This window comes from Bos indicus, chromosome X (genome assembly GCF_029378745.1).
Source record: "Bos indicus isolate NIAB-ARS_2022 breed Sahiwal x Tharparkar chromosome X, NIAB-ARS_B.indTharparkar_mat_pri_1.0, whole genome shotgun sequence".
Taxonomy (NCBI): Eukaryota; Metazoa; Chordata; class Mammalia; order Artiodactyla; family Bovidae; genus Bos; species Bos indicus.
In genome coordinates this window covers 96,481,929-96,493,559 of record NC_091789.1, presented here as the reverse complement: position 1 = coordinate 96,493,559, position 11,631 = coordinate 96,481,929, and positions in this window count along the sequence as shown.

The window sequence follows — 11,631 nt, the reverse complement described above, 5'->3', positions numbered from 1 at the left end:
GGCCTGTGGGGAATCTGGGGCCCAGCTGAGACGTTCTAGGTAGATTTAGTTATAGGAAATCCAACAGCATACAGGGGGATCCTGATGAAAAGAAGTCAGATGGGTAAAAGCTCTGGGGGGTGACGTGGTCACCCAAGGATCATGTACGGAGTGGAAGAGCACAGGGCAGAGGTTGGAAACCAGAGGAAAACAAAGCCCAAGATTTAGGAGGGGATCAAAGTAAATGGACAGATAGACTTAGAAGTAATGGCCTGAGAAGTATGGGGAAAGCCAGGGTGGGCTGCTGTCACAGACTCTGACCAAGGAAAAGTGGTTTTGAAAACGGAATGTGTCTGTGGCCAATACAGCACTGGGTACTATGGTTGGCCCACGGAGCTCTTGGGAGACGTTAGCAAGGGGATGTTGTGTGGATGGGCACATGGCGGAGGAATCGAGAGGTAACCAGATAAGGACCGTCCTGGTGTCTATACTTTCAAGAAGCATGTCTTGAAAGGAACCAAAGACGCACGGTGCGGGGAGCGAGCTCCGCCTCTGGTAAAGGTCATGAGGAAGGAGGCTTGGCATACGCAAAGGCGGGATCAAGCCTCAGGAGTCTCCCTGGAAATTCTCGAGCAATCTACCCCCAAAACCAGAGTCTGCCTACTTTCTGCTTTGTGCTTTCACCTACACCTCTGACTTTACGGGGGGCTGTCCCCCACTACCTCTCTGAAAAAAGAGTTAGCTTACAGCTCCAGTTAATAAAGTTCCTGGGCCTGACAGTGTTTTAACCTACAAACTGCTTTGGAAATCCTCTAGCCTGCTTGAATAGGTTTTTCCGGCCACACGTGATTGTTCAGAGCCTCCCAACTGTGAGAGGCAGGAGATGTTCTAAACTGTGTAAACACAGATTCTTTTGAATAGTTAAAAGATTGATTAGAAATTGTATTGGTGAAGGGATTTTCACTTGTTGGGCCAATGTTTGCTGCTAAGTTTCCATATCCCTTACCTGCTGTGTCCCTGGCAGTGTATTGATTAATATAATTGGTGTAAGTAGTAGCTTTAATGTTTGTAACCTGGGACCCTTGAGTTAATTCTTTTTCTTGTTATAGCCCACCACACCTTTGCTCTGTAGGAATGCAACTTTATCTAATGCTTTTGGAGGGTGGCTCCTGACCAATCACCTTTAGAGAAAAATAAGTTTTCTGAAGAAAAGGTCTTAAAATGTTAACAGGCCTCTGGGCCAGAAGATGATGAAAATCACCTAACTTTTGCATATGCTAAGTTTGCAGGAAGAAAGCCTGGCTTGCTGCCTGACTCTACCCCTTCCCCCATTATCCTCTATGCATAACTTAAGGTATAAAAACTACTTTGGAAAATAAAGTACGGGCCTTGTTCACCGAAACTTGGTCTCACCATGTCGTTCTTTCTCTTACCTTCTGGCTGAATTATTCAGCCTCTTTTCTCCACTGAATTTCTTCACTGAGCTATCCTTATTTCAGCCTCTTTTCTCCACTGAATTTCTTCACTGAGCTATCCTCATTGTATTACTCTTTATATCCTTAATTAACATTTAATTAAGCAATTGTTTCCTGATCTTCGCCTACGCCGTCTCTCCTTCGAATACCCTGGATCAGCCGGGGCTGGTCCCCGGCAGCACGGTATTGAAGTAGCGGGCTGTGTGCTTCGCAGGGTGTGTCTCTCCTCTCCTGGCTCCACCTGGTGATGCTGACCTGCACCGCCCTGTGGGTGGGGGGTGGTGATAAACTTTGCATTTTGTCTCCCTCCTCTTGCTGTGGGCCCGGTCCTCCCTGGCTGACTGAGCCTCAGCCACCCTTCTGGCATGTGCAGACCCCTCTGAATCTGGGTCTGATCGTCCAGTCCATCCCCGGGCAGGGACGTCCACTCCTCATTCTCAGCCGCAAGGTCCCCTAGCCCATTGCCTGCTTAGGCTTCGTCTGGATTCAGCCCCTTTCCACATTTCTGCCACAGGTGATGCAGAGCCCTCCCTTGGATCTCACCTGCACCGCAGCAGGAACCAAGATCAGCTCCAGAAAATGAAATTCCTAAACTGCAGCCACCCTTCTGCCCAAAGCCTCCGTTGGGTCATTGTACACTGTGCCCCTGGAGTCCCTAGAGTGAATGGGGTGGAACCCTCCTTTCCCTGGTGTTCCTCTTCATTTCTTGTCACACCTCCCTTGTCTGTGCTCTCTCACCTCTGCCTGCCACTGCCTCTGTGGGCCGTTCCCCCGCAGTGACTGGGACGCTCTTTCCTTTGGCTTGTCTTTCATTTCACCCAAGACTTCCCAAACAATATCCAGGTGTAGAATGTGTACCTTGTCGAGTACATCTAGGAGACGCTGTTGTCACATAAGCCCCACACCCCTGAACTATATAAAAAAACAGAGGGATAAAGAACGCAAGAGTCAAATATGCCAAAGGTGCCTGAGATGTTGGCTAAGATGAGCACTGAAGAGTGTCTGTGGGATCAGGAAGTATGGATATTAATGATGGCCATGACGAGGCCAGTTAGAGTGGAGTGACTGGGACAAAAGCTCCACGGAAGGGGGCTGAGGAGAGAATATCTCAGCAGAATTTGAAGCAGTTTTGCTTTGAAGGGCAACTGGTAATGTGCCAGGAGCTGCAGAATAGGGTGGTGGAAGACGGTGGGTTTCCCCCTGTGCTGTGGAATGCTCCGATGTAGAGGGAGCAGGTGCTGGTTCAGGAGAGAGGAATGATAACTGCAGGTGCAAAGTCCCTGAGAAGGTGCAAGGCATGGGATCCCGGGCAGAGGTGAGGGGCTGGGTGCAGTCAGGAGCAGGCATGAGAGGGGCAGCAGAGTGCCAGGGCAGAAAACATGCAGATCGGACTGGAAACTTGAGAAATCCGCACGGGGTTGCTTCGGTATTCTCCACTGAATTATTAGTGGGTGGAGCTGGTGGTCATTAGCATGGAGGGAAGGTTACTAGTGTGTAGTCTAGAGTGTAGCTAGGTGACCGCAAGGAGCCCAAGAGGTGTGTTTGTCAGGGAGAGGTGTGTTTGTCGGGGGACAGCTTCCAGCCTCCAGCCCGGCTCAGCCTATCCAGGAGGGCCTGGTGCATGCTGGGGAAAGGACGCGTGGTCATGAGCTGGACATCTCCGGGAGGTTGTGGTATCAGTGCACTGGCACTAGTGGCGAAGGAGCTGGAGGACAGGACGTCATCTTGAGGGTGATGACAGGGAGGAAGGTGAAACAGGACAGCATGAGGGGCGGTCTTCCTGATGCCGGGGCAGGACCGTGGGCAGAGGGATGCTCCGGTGGGGAGGAGGGAACATCGCTAAGGACGGAGAGTCTCCCGGGGTGACCGGTGAGCCTCGTGGGCACTGAGACGGATCAGAAGAGTGAGGCCTGAGAGAACAGTGAGTGTACCACGGGAGGAACGCGTTCACAGGCCGGGGGTGGGAGGGAGGAGAATGGACAGGGCACTTGTAACGTCCCCGCGCGTGGGGGGCTTCGGTAGTGGGCGACAGGACCCGGACGTCACCGGTCAGGTTCAGTGGAGAGTTCGAAACGCGGTCCCCGAGAAAATCCAGCCGACCAGGGCCAGGAGACTGGCACGGGCCTCACGGGGTGGCGGCGCGCAGGCCCAGAGTCAGCCAATCGGAGTTCAGCCCCGCCCACCAAGCTCAAGGTCTCCCCGGACACCCTGACTTCCAGCCCCTGTTGCTATGTCCCGCGGACGGCTCCGCTGTCCAGGGATGGTTTTGGCCGGACCCCGTCCAGAGATTCCCTTCCTTTCTCTGGTCCTTACGGGCATCCGCCTTAACTTTGGCATCCACGCTGTCCAGTCCATCTGCAGCGAAAACCCAGCAGAAACTATGACTTTTCTTCCGGGCTTGCGGCGTTTTGGTTTCTGTGGTCTGCAGGGTGCAGGTGTTGCTCCACAGTGTCGCCGGGCTGGTTTTTCCTGCTGCTGTCGCGCTTTAATAAAAATGACAGGAAGCCTTTTCCCACAAGCAGCGTCTGGTTTTGTTTTGTTTTCCTCCGCTTGTGCCGGTTGGCTGATTCAAACTGCACCTGAGCCTTCAGAGAGCCCGTTGTGAGAACTTTCACCGGACCCACTGACACTTAAAATTACAATAAAATAATATAAGCTGACATAGTGAATGGTAGTGGAGGGAGTGTTCACCCTTGTCTTGCTTCGGATCGTTGAGGAATTCCTGTATGTTTAAAGAGAACTGTATTATGACAGTGAGTTTTGACTTCAAAATCATTACGTGAAGTGGAAGTGAAAGTGGCTCAGACTTGTGTGACTCTTTAAGACCCCTTGGAATGTAGCCTGCCAGGCTCCTCTGCCCATGGGATTCTCCAGGCAAGAATAATGGAGTGGGTTGCCATTTCCTTCTCCAGAGCATCTTCCCAACCCAGCCATTGAATCTGGCTATCCTGCACTGCAGGCTGACTCCTTACCATCTGAGCCACCTACAATAATAACATAACATGCACAAGTGCCGAGCTAAGATCCTGCTGGGTAATTGATGCTGGACACCACCCAAGAAGCAAATGCTACTACCTACTGCCCTCACTTTATGGCCTTTGGGACCTGTGCAACACAGAGGAAGAGTCAGCTCTCCAGGTTCTCAGGGTTCTTCAGAGATGTCCCTATGTTCAGGTCTCAAGGCTGTCAGATTGTAGCTTGCACACTGGTTTGCAGGATACATTCCCCTCCCCAGTGGAAGAGTGAAAGAAAATGCTCACTGGGATCGAGGGTAAGACAGCCTGCAATGCTCGAAAGACTGACTGCAGGAGAGAGGGGATGACAGAGGACAAGATGGTTGGATCGCATCACTGACTCAATGGACAGGAGTCTGAGCAAGCTCCGGGAGATGGTGAAGGACAGGGAAGCCTCCTGAGGTGCTGCATGCAGTTATGGGGTCGCAAAGAGTCTGACATGGACGACGCACTGAAAACCAACAGTAACATATTTATTACAATGAGATACTAAATGAAAGGGGGCGGGGAGGGAAACTACATAGAAAACAACTCATTCACTCTATCAAGATTATGACATGATAACACATTTATAATGCAAAGCACCTGGAAGTAATCAGCTGTTATGGAGTACAAGTTGCTCAGCTCACTGCAAGGTGAATCAGGAAGGGACTTTAATCCAGAGTCGACTGACAGAGAAGAGGGCAGGGTAGTGACCCAAAATAACCATCTTGTTGGGGCCAGGTTAGACACGACCCGGACAGCAGGGATGAAGTCACTCAGTGAAAAGTTCCAAGCAGTTTCGGGGAGAAATCTCCCAGCGGATGCAGGCTGGGAGACTGGCACTGACCTCACTGCTCCCGGGGGCAGGCCCAGAACCAGCCCTCAGCAACCCCGGATATTCCTAGACCTCCTGACTTCTTGCCCGCCTCGCTGTGGTTCTGTGGGCGGGTCGAGCGGAACTCGCGCGGTCCAGGGGCGGTTGGCCCGGGCCCCTTCGAGAGGTTCCCTTTCTTTCTCTGGTCCTCAGGGGCATCCCCCATAAGTCCTCTGCCCGAAAACCGAGCGGGAAGGATCGATTTTCTTCCGAGCTTGCTGGCAGTTTGGTTTCTGTGGTCTGCAGGGGGCAGTGTTGCTCCGCGGAGCTGCTTGCCCGTTTCTCCCCCGCCCGTCCGGTTTGAAAAAAGGTCTCAAAGCCTTTTGTGGTAATTGGCGGCGGATTTTCTTTCTGTGCTTGTGCCGGTTGGCTGGCTGGAAGTGCTGAGGCAAATGCTGAGACACACATTAAGCAAACTGACAAGTTAACAACAGAGAGAAAATGTTAAGCCAGGTCAAAGGAAAAGTAGCAAATAACGTCGGAGGGAATCCTAATAAGATGAGGAGCTGATTTCTCAGCAGAAAACTCTGCAGGCCAGAAGGGCGTGGCATGATGTATTTAAAGTGGTGAAAGGGAAAAACCTACAATCAAAAATACTCTACCAAGCAAGGCTCTCTTTTCAGATTCAACAGAGTAATCAAAACACAGGCAAAGGCTCAGAATTCAACAGTACCACACCAGCTTTACAACAAAGACTAAGGTAACATCTCTAGGCAAGAACAAAAAGAAGACCAATGGAACACAAATAGGAAGCCCAGAGATAGACCCATGCACCTGTGGGGCACCTCATCTATACCCAAGGAGGTAAGAATGTACAATGGAGAAAAGACAGCATCTTCAGTAAGTGGTGCTGTGAAAATTAGTAACATGTAAAAGAATGAAATTAGAATACTTCCTAACACCACGGGGGGGGGGGGGGGACTCAAAATCAATTAAGACCAAATGTAAGGCCAGATACTATAAAACTCTTAGAGGAACTCATGGGCAGAACACTCTAACAAAAAATTTAGCAACATTCTCTTTCCATTAATGGAAATAAAATAAAATAAAGAAATGGGAAGCTAATTATACCTTACAGTATTTTACACAGCAAGTTCAGTTCAGTTCAGTCGCTTAGTCGAGTCTGACTCTTTTACACAGTACCAACCAGACTAATTTCTCTGAGCCTTTCCTATGTCTTCCTCTAAGAATTTTATAGTATCTGGCCTTACATTTGGTCTTTAATTGATTTTGAGGGTTTTTTTCCCCCCCCTTTTGTGTTAGGAAGTATTCTAATTCATTCTTTTACATCGTTACTGTCTAATTTTCACAGCACCACTTATTGAAGATGCTGTCTTTTTCTCCATTGTACATTCTTACCTCCTTGGTATAGATGAAGTGCCCCATAGGTGCATGGGTCTATCTCTGGCTTCCTATTGTGTTCCATTGGTCTTTCTTTTGTTCTTGCCTAGAGACTCTTGCCTGGAAAATCCATGGACAGAGCAGCCAGGTAGGCTGCAGTTCATGGGGTCCCTTAGAGTCGACAGACTGAGGCGACTTCACTGTCACTTTTTACTTTCATGCATTGGAGAAGGAATGGCAACCGACTCCAGTGTTCTTGCTGGAGAATTCCAGGGACAGGGGAGGCCTGGTGGGCTACCATCTATGGGGTCGCACAGAGGTTGGACAGGCTGAAGCCACTTGGCAGCAGCAGCAACGGCAGAGATGTTTACCTTAGTCCTTTGTTGTAAGAGCTGTGTGGTACTGTTGAATTCTGAGCCTTGGCCTGTGTTTGATTACTCTGTTGAATCTGAAAGAGAGAGCCTTGCTTGGTAGAGTATTTTTGATTGTAGGTTTTTCCCTTTCACCACTTTAAATACATCATGCCACGCCCTTCTGGCCTGCAGAGTTTCTGCCTGAGAAATCAGCTCCTCATCTTATTAGGATTCCCTCCGACGTTAATTTGCTACTTTTCCTTTGACCTGCTTAACATTTTCTCTCTGTTGTTAACTTGTCAGTTTGCTTATTGTGTGTCTCAGCATTTGCCTCAGCACTTCGAGCCAGCCAACCGGCACAAGCACAGAAAGAAAATCCGCCGCTGATTACCACAAAAGGCTTTGAGACCTTTTTTCAAACCGGACGGGCGGGGGAGAAACGGGCAAGCAGCTCCGCGGAGCAACACTGCCCCCTGCAGACCACAGAAACCAAACTGCCAGCAAAGCCCGGAAGAAAATCGATCCTTCTCCGCTCGGTTTTCGGGCAGAGGACTTATGGGGATGCCCCTGAGGACCAGAGAAAGAAAGGGAACCTCTCGAAGGGGCCCGGGCCAACCGCCCCTGGACCGCGCCGAGTTCCGCTCGACCCGCCCACAGAACCACAGCGAGGCGGCAAGAAGTCAGGAGGTCCAGGAATATCCGGGGTTGCTGAGGGCTGGTTCTGGGCCTGCCCCGGGGAGCAGTGAGGTCAGTGCCAGTCTCCCAGCCTCTGTCTGCTGGGAGATTTCTCCCCGAAACTGCTTGGAACTCTCCACTGAAGGACTTGATCCGTGATGTCCGGGTTCCTGTCCAACCTGGCCCCAACAAGATGGTATTTTGGGTCACTACCCTGCCCTCTTCTCTGTCAGTCGACTCTGGATTAAAGTCCCTTCCGGACCCACCTTGCAGTGAGCTGAGCAACTTGTACTCTGTAACAGGTGATTACTTCCAGGTGCTTTGCATTATAAATGTGTTATCATGTCATAATCTTGATAGAATGGATGAGTCGTTTTCTATGTAGTTTCCCTCTCCACCCCCTTTCATTTAGTATCTCATTGTAATAAATGTGTTATTGTTGGTTTTCAGTCCTTTGGCCGTGTCCAACTCTTTGAGACCCCATAACTGCATGCAGCACCTCAGGAGGCTTCCCTGTCCTTTACCATCTCCCGGAGCTCGCTCAGACTCCTGTCCATTGAGTCAGTGATGCGATCCAACCATCTTGTCCTCTGTCATCCCCTTCTCCTGCAGTCAGTCTTTCGAAGCATTGCAGGCTGTCTTACCCTCGATCCCAGTGAGCATTTTCTTTCACCTCTTCCACTGGGGAGGGGAATGTATCCTGCAAACCAGTGTGCAAGCTACAATCTGACAGCCTTGAGACCTGAACATAGGGACACTCTCTGAGGAACCCTGAGAACCTGGAGAGCTGACTCTTCCTCTGTGTGCCACAGGTCCCAAAGGCATAGTGAGGGCAGTAGTAGCATTTGCTTCTTGGGTGGTGTCCAGCATCAATTACCCAGCAGGATCTTAGCTCGGCACTTGTGCATGTTATGTTATTATTGTAGGTGGCTCAGATGGTAAGGAGTCAGCCTGCAGTGCAGGATAGCCAGATTCAATGGCTGGGTTGGGAAGATGCTCTGGAGAAGGAAATGGCAACCCACTCCATTATTCTTGCCTGGAGAATCCCATGGGCAGAGGAGCCTGGCAGGTTGCATTCCAAGGGGTCTTAAAGAATCAGACAGGACTTAGTCACTTTCACTTTCACTTCATGTAATGATTTTGAAGTCAAAACTCACTGTCATAATAAAGATCTCTTTAAAGATACAGGAATTCCTCAACGATCCGAAGCAAGACAAGGGTGACCACTCCGTGGACTCCGTGGATTCACTCAGTTCAGTTCAGTCGCTCAGTTGTGTCCAACTCTTTGCGACCCCATGAATCGCAGCATGCAGGCCTCCCTGTCCATCACCAACTCCCAGAGTTCACTCAGACTCAAGTCCATCGAATCAGTGATGCCATCCAGCCATCTCATCCTCTGTGTCCCCTTCTCCTCCTGCTCCCAATCCCTCCCAGCATCAGAGTCTTTCCAATGAGCCAACTCTTCGCATGAGGTGGCCAACTCAGGGCTGATCTCCTTCAGAATGGACTGGTTCGATCTCCTTGCCTTCCAAGGGACTCTCAAGAGTCTTCTCCAACACCACATTTCAAAAGCATCAATTCTTTGGCGTTCAGCTTTCCTCACAGTCCAACTCTTACATCCATACATGACTACTGGAAAAACCATAGCCTTGACTAAACGGACGTCTGTTGGCAAAGTAATGTCTCTGCTTTCCAATATGCTATCTAGGTTGGTCATAACTTTTCTTCAAGGAGTAAGCGTCTTTTAATTTCATGGCTGCAGTGACCATCTGAAGTGATTTTGGAGCCCCCCTCCCAAAAAAAGTCTGACACTGTTTCCACTGTTTCCCCATCTATTTCCCATGAAGTGATGGGACCGGATGCCATGATCTTCGTTTTTCTGAATGTTGGGTTTTAAGCCAACTTTTCACTCTACTCTTTCACCTTCATCAAGAGGCTTTTTAGTTCCTCTTCACTTTCTGCCATAAGGGTGGTGTCATCTGGCAATATCTGAGGTTATTGATATTTCTCCTGGCAATCTGGTTCCAGTTTGTGCTTCTTCCAGCCCAGCCTTTCTCATGATGTACTCTGCATATAAGTTAAATAAACAGGGTGACAATATACAGCCTTGACGTACTCCTTTTCCTATTTGGAACCCATCTGTTGTTCCATGTCCAGTTCTAACTGTTGTTTCCTGACCTGCATACAAATTTCTCAAGAGGCAGGTCAGATGGTCTGGTATTCCCATATCTTTCAGAATTTTCCACAGTTGATTGTGACCCACACAGTCAAAGGCTTTGGCATAGTCAATAAAGCAGAAACAGATGTTTTTCTGGAACTCTCTTGCTTTTTCGATGATCCAGTGGATGTTGGCAATTTGGTCTCTGGTTCCTCTGCCTTTTCTAAAACGAGCTTGAACATCTGGAAGTTCATGGTTCACGTATTGCTGAAGCCTGGCTTGGAGAATTTTGAGCATTACTTTACTAGCATGTGAGATGAGTGCAATTGTGTGGTAGTTTGAGCATTCTTTGGCATTGCCTTTCTTTGGGATTGGAATGAAAACTGACCTTTTCCAGTTCTGTGGCCAGTGCTGAGTTTTCCAAATTTGCTGGCATAGTGAGTGCAGCACTTTCACAGCATCATCTTTCAGCATTTGAAATAGCTCAACTGGAATTCCATCACCTCCACGAGCTTTGTTCGTAGTGATGCTTTCTAAGGCCCACTTGACTTCACATTCCAAGATGTGTGGCTCTAGGTGAGTGAACACACCATCGTGATTATCTGGGTTGTGAAGATCTTTTTTGTACAGATCTCTTGTGTATTCTTGCCACCTCTGCTTAATATCTTCTGCTTCTGTTAGGTCCATACCATTTCTGTCCTTTATCGAGCTCATCTTTGCATGAAATGTTCCCTTGGTATCTCTCATTTTCTTGAAGATATCTCTAGTCTTTCCCATTCTGTTGTTTCCTCTTATTTCTTTGCATTGATCGCTGAGGAAGGCTTTCTTATCTCTTCTTGCTATTCTTTGGAACTTGCATTCAGATGCTTATATCTTTCCTTTTCCCCTTTCCTTTTCGCTTCTCTTATTTTCACAGCTATTTGTAAGGCCTCCCCAGACAGCCATTTTGCTTTTTTGCACTTCTTTTCCATGGGGATGGTGTTCATCCCTGTCTCCTGTACATGTCACGAACCTCAGTCCATAGTTCATCAGGCACTCTATCTGTCAGATCTAGTCCCTTAAATCTATTTCTTAATTCCACTGTATAATCATATGCTGTGCTATGCTATGCTAAGTCACTTCCGTCGCGTTCAACTCTGTGTGACCCCATAGACGGCAGCCCACCAGGCTTCGCTGTCCCTGGGATTCTTCAGGCAAGAACATTGGAGTGGGTTGCCATTTCATTCTCCAATGCATGAAAGTGAAAACTGAAAGTGAAGTCGCTCAGTGGTGTCCGACTCTTCGTGACCCCATGGACTGCAGCCTACTAGGCTCCTCCATCCATGGGATTTTCCAGGCAAGAGTACTGGAGTGGGGTGCCATTGACTTTTCCGGTATAATCATAAGGGATTTGATTTAGGTCATACCTGAATGGTCTAGTGGTTTTCCCTACTTTCTTCAATTTCAGTCTGAATTTGGCAATTAGAAGTTCATGATCTGAGCCACAGTCAGCTCCTGGTCTTGTTTCTGTTGACTGTATAGAGCTTCTCCATCTTTGGCTGCAAAGAATATAAACACTATGTCAGCTTATATTATTTATTGTAATTTTAAGTGTCAATGGGTCCGGTGAAAGTTCTCACAACGGGCTCTCTGAAGGGCTCAGATGTAGATTGAATCAGCCAACTGACACAAGCGAGCAAAAAACAGAAAAAAACAAAACAAAACAGCGGCTTCTTGTAGCAAAAGGCTTCCTGTTGTTTTATTAAAGCGCGAGAGCGGAGGAAAAAACCGGCCCGGCGAC